The 7,033-nt window shown below is 40.0% G+C and overlaps 1 pseudogene; it reads left to right on the forward strand.

Annotated features, from left to right (window-relative positions):
- The first annotated feature begins 4,723 nt into the window (after positions 1-4,723).
- LOC112717341 (putative ETHYLENE INSENSITIVE 3-like 4 protein) lies at positions 4,724-6,342 on the forward strand (annotated as a pseudogene).
- The last annotated feature ends 691 nt before the right edge of the window (positions 6,343-7,033 follow it).

The raw sequence follows: 7,033 nt of genomic DNA on the forward strand, positions 1-7,033 counted from the left end.
TGGCGCCTGAATGTATTCCACAGATGCCCTCGTGAACTTCGGCTAGGGCAATTTCAGCCTCGGCTCTGTTTAAGCATTTTAGTAATGGTCGAGAATAACCTCGCCTGTATAATTCGTCATTCAGCAATATAAAAAATGATGCTTGTCTTTTAAACTTTTTAATGTCTTTTACTTCTAGCGGGAGTGTTGCATTTTTGAGGTATTGAATGAATGGCTTTTGCCAAGAATCATCGGGTTGTATGTTGCCGATCATATTTATGCTCGGCTCATGTAAAGTTGACTGCAAAAGTGAAGCATTATGCGACTGACTAGTAGCTAATTTAGATAGTATATCTGCCCTATGATTTTGATCTCTTTCTATGTGGGTAATTTCGATTTTTGAAAAACGAGTAATCAGTTTATTAACAACTTCAAGATATCTTAGCAGAATAGGGTCTTTTGTTTGAAAATGCTGATTTACTTGTTGAACCACTAATAAGGAATCACAGTAAACGTGTAAGTTATTGACTTGCAATTCGATTGCTAACCTGAGCCCTGCGATGAGGGCTTCGTATTCGGCCTGATTGTTACTGGCTTTGAAGCAAAATCGGAGAGAATGTTCAAATATCACTCCCTCGGGGTTTTCCAAGAGTATTCCTGCACCAGCTCCTTGTGGGTTTGATGCTCCATCAACGAATAGCACCCATTTATCTCCATCCTCATTCTGGGTGGGTCCTGTAAATTCAGCAATAAAATCAGCTAAATATTGTGACTTTATAGATGTCCGAGGTTGGTAACAGATGTCGAACTCCGAGAGTTCGATGGACCATTTGATCAATCGTCCGGCAAGCTCTGGTCTGGCGAGTATTTGGCGTAATGGTTGAGACGTCCTAACATTGATCGTGTGACTCTGAAAATAAGGACGAAGCCTTCTTGCTGCAAAAACAAGGGCGTAAGCTAGTTTCTCCAACTTCGGATATCGAAGCTCGGCGTTCTGGAGTGATTTGCTCACAAAATAGATCGGCTGTTGAGTCTTATTATTTTCTGCAACAAGGACAGCACTAACTGATATATCAGTGATAGACAAATATAAATATAAGGGTTCACCGTCTTTGGGCTTTTGTAGAACAGGTGGTTTAGAAAGGAATTTTTTGAAATTTTGAAATGCCAGTTCGCAGTTTTCATCCCAGTGAAAAGCTGTGTTTTTTCGTAAGCAATGAAAAAAATTCGCTGATTTAGATGCTAAACAAGGTAAGAATCTAGACAGTGCTGCTAGTCATCCTGTTAATCTCTGCACTTCCTTTATGCTTGTAGGGCTGCTCATGTCTAGGATGGCCTGACATTTTTCTGGGTTGGCCTCGATTCCTCGGTTGGTCAGAATGAAACCGAGAAATTTCCCACCGTTAACACCAAAGGCACATTTTTCTGGATTAAGTCTCATGTTGTAAAGTCGGATTTGACCAAATATCTCTGTAAGGTCGTCGACATGGTTTTCTCCGATCTTTGTCTTGGCCACCATGTCATCAACATAGACTTCTAGGTTTCTGCCGATCTGTTGGTTGAAGACTTTGTTCATTAGCCGCTGGTATGTGGCCCCTGCATTCTTTAAGCCAAAAGGCATGACATTATAGCAATAGTTACCATATTCAGTTATAAAAGCAGTTTTTTCTTGATCTGATGGATGCATAAAGATCTGGTTGTATCCAGAGTATGCATCCATAAAACTTAATGTACCATAACCGCAAGAGTTATCTACTAAGGTATCAATTGAAGGTAAAGGATATGCGTCTTTTGGACATGCTTTATTTAAGTCTGTGAAATCAACACACATGCGCCATTTACCGTTATGTTTCTTTACCATTACGATGTTGGCTAGCCAGGTTGTGAATCTGATTTCTCGTATGAAATTTGCATCAATTAGCTTTTTAGCCTCGTCCATGGATGCCAATCTCTTTTCTGTGCCGAGGTTTCTTTTTTTCTGTGCTACTGGTCGGGCTGCCGGGTTGATGGCGAGCTTATGTGTAATGACTGAAGGGCTAATTCCTGGCATGTCCCCTGATGTCCAGGCGAATAGGTCGGCGTTCTGTCGTAGGAAGTTGATGAGCTTGCTTTTCGCATCGCCTTTGATGGATGCGCCGATAAATGTAAATTTGGTTGGATCATCTGTCAGAGTGAGCTTAATCAGTTCCTCATTGGGTAGAGGACGATCTTGAAGGTCGGCCCGGAGATCTAGTTCGGTAAGCATCGGTTGCTCTGCGCCTATGGAGTTTACACGTCTGTCATTATTTCTTTTGATGGGTTTTAGGCTAGTGTTGTAACAGTGCCGAGCATCTTGTAAGTCGCCGTGGACTATGGCCACGGTATTATCCTGCAGGGGAAACTTGATACAGAGATGAACAGTAGATACAATTGCGGCAAACCTGTTTAAGAAGGGTCGCCCTAAAATAAGGTTGTAAGGACTGAAAGTGTCGACCACCAAATATTGAATGTCTTGTGTTCTAGATGCAGGCTGTTCTCCCAATGTGGTTTGTAACCATACGGAACCCATGACCGGGACCCGCTCTCCTGAGAAGCCGACCAAGTCCCCTACAGATGGTTGCAAAATGTTAGTACTTAATTTCATTTTTTCAAATGTAGTGAAGAATAAAACGTCAGCACTGCTGCCTGGATCCAGCAGTACTTTCCGAACTATTAAGTCGCCCAGTTGGATAGAGATGACAACAGGATCATCGAGATTTGTGTTTTGAGCATGATAATCAGTCTGGGAGAACGTTATCTCAGGTGGCTTCTGTGTCGGCTGAGAATTATTGGCCGTATCCGTCAGGGCGAGCATTGGTCTGTATGTGCGTTTACGTGCAGAGCTTGTGCATCCTCCTCCGGCATAGCCCCCAGAGATGCAATTGATTATGCCCCTGGGTTGGGCAGGAACTTTCTCTTTGTCCTTTGATGGAGTTGCTACCGAGGATGGATCTGTGGCAGAAGTGGATCTCTTTTGCATGTGACCTGCGATGAATTTATCAAGGTGGCCCTGTCTTGCCAATCGTTCAAGGAGATCTTTAGCGATCACACATTCATCAGTTGTATGACCGAATTTCTGATGAAATGAACAATATTTGGATTTATCAACGTTTTTTGGCTCTGGATAACTCCCGGCTTTCCGTGGAGGTTTGATCAGCTTAGAATTTAATATCTCCTTGATGATGTCGTCCCGCTTGGTGTTGAACTGCGTATATGACTCATATCGAGGTACTGGTTTGAAGCTTTTTCTAGTTTCGCGAGGCTTCTCGTCGTCTTTGGTGATTGCCGACTTTTCTGTTTTCCGAGCTTGACGGAGTTCTTCGATGTCGATTTGTCCTTTAGCCTTTTCGCGGAACTCGGCCAGGGTTTTTGGTTTAGCTACCGCGATAGCCTCCTGGAATTTTCCTGGACGGAGCCCACTCTTAATAGCATGCAAGTGGACTTCAGGATGGAGATCAGGGATCCTCATTGCTATCTTCGTGAAACGGGTGATGTAGTCCTTTAGGCTTTCTTGAGGGCCTTGTTTAACAGTTGTCAGATAGTCCGAGTCATGTAGGTAAATAGCGGATGCTGCAAAATGGTCCTCAAATTGCTTCGCCAGTTCCTGAAATCGGGAAATAGAATCTGCAGGCAAAGAGCAAAACCAGTCAAGTGCAGGACCATCTAAGAAAGAAGGAAAACAACGGCAGAGAATAGGATCAGATGCACCATTAACGATCATAATTGATCGGAACTTCTTGATGTGTTGCTTTGGGTCTCCCAATCCATCATAAGGAGTCAATGTTGTTGGTAGAGTAAATTGCCTAGGCAACTGGAAATTCATGATGTCCGCCGTGAATGGCCCTGTGGAATTGTCAAGCTCGTCTTTATCTGTTTCGGCTCTTTTTTCGCTGTCGTGCGGACCGCCGCCTTCCTCGTCCTGAGGTGTCTCCGACACATGTGTGCGATGTTCCTCGTCATTATTTCGTGCGTCATGATTGTTACCATGCTCAATGCGGGCGTTGATTAACTGTTCGATTTGTTGTTGCATACGTTGATTCTCGTTTCTCATATGCTCATTAGCCTCGGCCATGCGCTGATTCGCTTGTTGAAGTTCGGTCACCATACGGAGGAGCTCCGATGGGGTGGGAGGAGGAGCGTCAGCCATCGTCGAGGTATTAGGGCCTGAAATAGAGGGACTTCAAGTTTCGGCCCCACGGTGGGCGCCAAATGTTCTTGCCTGGTTATAGCCGAACTATAGTTCGTCCCCGAGCAATGGTAGGCCGAGCTTGTCCTTAGGCTGTAGTGTTCCACAACCAACCAGTGGAGTCAAAGAGGAGAGGGGGGAAGTACCTGCAAAAGTACTCCGACGCTCAAGTCAGTTTTAGGAGAATTTATTTTTTAGAAAGTAAAGGGTCAGAAAAGTCTACCTCTACCGATTCTTTTGATCGCTTTTTATATCCAAGATACCGTAACGGCTCATACTCCTTAACATGCCTTTTAAGGCGTAACCGATGTAACTGATCATAAGGTTGATCAATGCCATTAACTCGGCATAAAGGATTTGTCGGTTATCAAGGCGTCGCCGAGTTATAACTCGTAACCGACGTATAACGGTCGTATCAGCTTTAAAGTTCTAACAACATAATATCAATTACTCTTATCTACTCTTCTATATACATATTTTTCACACTTCATTTGACTTCTTTTATAAAAAAAAATCATCATGGTGCTAATCTAAGAAGAAATGGATCCGACTTATGTTCAATTGTCTGATACAGAAGACGAGGAAATTGATGCTACCGCAATAACAGAAGATGAAACTATAAATTATGAGGATCTAAAGAAGCGCATATGGAAAGACCGTATCCTTCTCCAGAAGATAAAGAAAAAACTTAACATGGACGAATCTGAAAATATAGAAGCCAAACAAGAAGCGTTCAGGAAGAAAAAGATGTCTAGAGCACAAGACTCTATTCTCAAATACGTGGTCAATATCATGGAAGTTTGCAAAGCTCGTGGATTCGTCTATGGCATCGTCCCCGAAAATGGTATAAAATTACACCCTTTTTTTCAAAATAAGCGTTTCTTTTTCATTTAATTTTTTAATTAAAACTTAATTATGCATAATTAAAAAGTTTAATTTGAGAGGAAGAATAATAATTATGTGAAATTATTTTCATGTAAAATTAATAATAATAAAATAATAATTTAATTAAATATATTAAATTATTTAAAAAATTTTAATTATGAAAGTAATTATATTTGAATTTTTATTTAACTATTAATTCAAAAATAATTTTAATATTTTTTGTATGTTTTTATTAAAAAAACATTTTATTTCTGTCACACTTCGATTTTAACTTTGATATTAAAATATTTTAATTATAATTTATAGGTTAACCAGTTACTGGCAGCTCGGATAGTTTACGAGAACGGTGGAAAGAAAATATCAGATTTAACCAAACTGCTCCTACAGCAATTACAAAGTATTTACCGTTACTTAAAAAGGGAGAATTAGATGAGTCGTCAAACATACACCTTCTTCAAGATCTTCAAGACACAACACTAGGATCTCTTCTTTCATCTCTGATGCAACCTGTGTGCCGCCACAAAGGAAGTATCCTTTGGATAAAGGTGTGGCCCCGCCGTGACGGCCTAATGGGTCAGAGGCATGGTGGGGCTGAACAAGGCTTTTTAGCTCAAGAACACGGGCCACCACTATACAAGAAACCCCATGATTTGAAGAAGGCATGGAAGGTTTCGGTTATAAAGCACATGTCCGCTGACTTGGAGAAATTGAGAAGGTTTGTGACTCAATCAAGGATCTTGCAAGATAGGATGACTGCCAAAGACAGCGCTACTTGATCCAAAGTTGTGAACAAAGAAGAAGCTTTGTTGAGACTTACTAACAAGTGTCTTAAGATTTTCCCTTCGTCTAGCGACGAGGAGAACATTAAGGAAGACAGTGAAGGAGAAATCAAAGTCTTAGAGTCATCCCCAATAAACTCTATTAATAATTCTCTTGATCATGTTCTGTTTGGTGGTGGCGGCGGCAGTAGCAGCAACGGAGGCAGTAAAAAAAGAAAGTATGATTTTAATAGTAATAATAATGGTAACAATAACAATAATGGTAAGAGTTTTGTGGACAAATTACTGTATACATGTCAGAACGTAGATTGTCCATAAAGCGATTTGTCTATGGGATTTAAAGACAAGAATTCAAGGATGGACCACGAGTCGATGTGCGTTTTTGGCGGTGCTACTCTCGATCATCAGGGAAGTGACAGTAGCAATGAGAATTCAAAGGCTTTCCATGATTATCTGTCGAGCGAGGAGAGGATGACAAGTGTTGAAATTGGATGAATATGGAGGTAGCCAAGGCCAATAACAACAATAACGATAATAATAAATTTGGTGACACTGATTTTGGTGATATTGATATTATGAATGGGATGGAAGAGATTGCAGGTGAAGCTTTTGGTGAAGACAATTTAAAGTTGTGGCTGAATGACATTGAAGGTTGTGAGTTGCTTGCGGCATTGGAAATGGTTAAAGCAAATAGCATGATAGATTCCACTTATCCGAATAATAACACACCGTAAATAAAGCTTGATCATATTTCTCCACATGACAGCCATCTTTTTGACGAAGAAGCAACTATTTTATCACTTTGGAACTATACTACTACTTCTTTTAAGAGCAACAACATTTGATAATTAATTTTATATGTTTAAGAATACTGCAGTTTTTATGTATTATTAATTAATTTGATGGGAATTATTTATAGTTATAGCATCCAAAAAATGGTCCTGTTACATTTAATATTGGTTTTTTTAAATAAAATATTATTTTATTATGGATATGATTTGTATGCATGTGTTGATCATTAATTATATGTGCTTTGAAATATTTCAAAGTTAGTAGATGATTAAAGTAAACAATTTTCTAAGAGAAATGTTAGGCGTAAAATGTTTTGGAAAAGTATAGGTAGACAATGAAAATACTAAATAATGTGAATAATAGATATATTGAATATTTATTTTATTAGGTGTGT

The sequence above is a fragment of the Arachis hypogaea genome, chromosome 10, assembly GCF_003086295.3.
Source record: "Arachis hypogaea cultivar Tifrunner chromosome 10, arahy.Tifrunner.gnm2.J5K5, whole genome shotgun sequence".
Taxonomy (NCBI): Eukaryota; Viridiplantae; Streptophyta; class Magnoliopsida; order Fabales; family Fabaceae; genus Arachis; species Arachis hypogaea.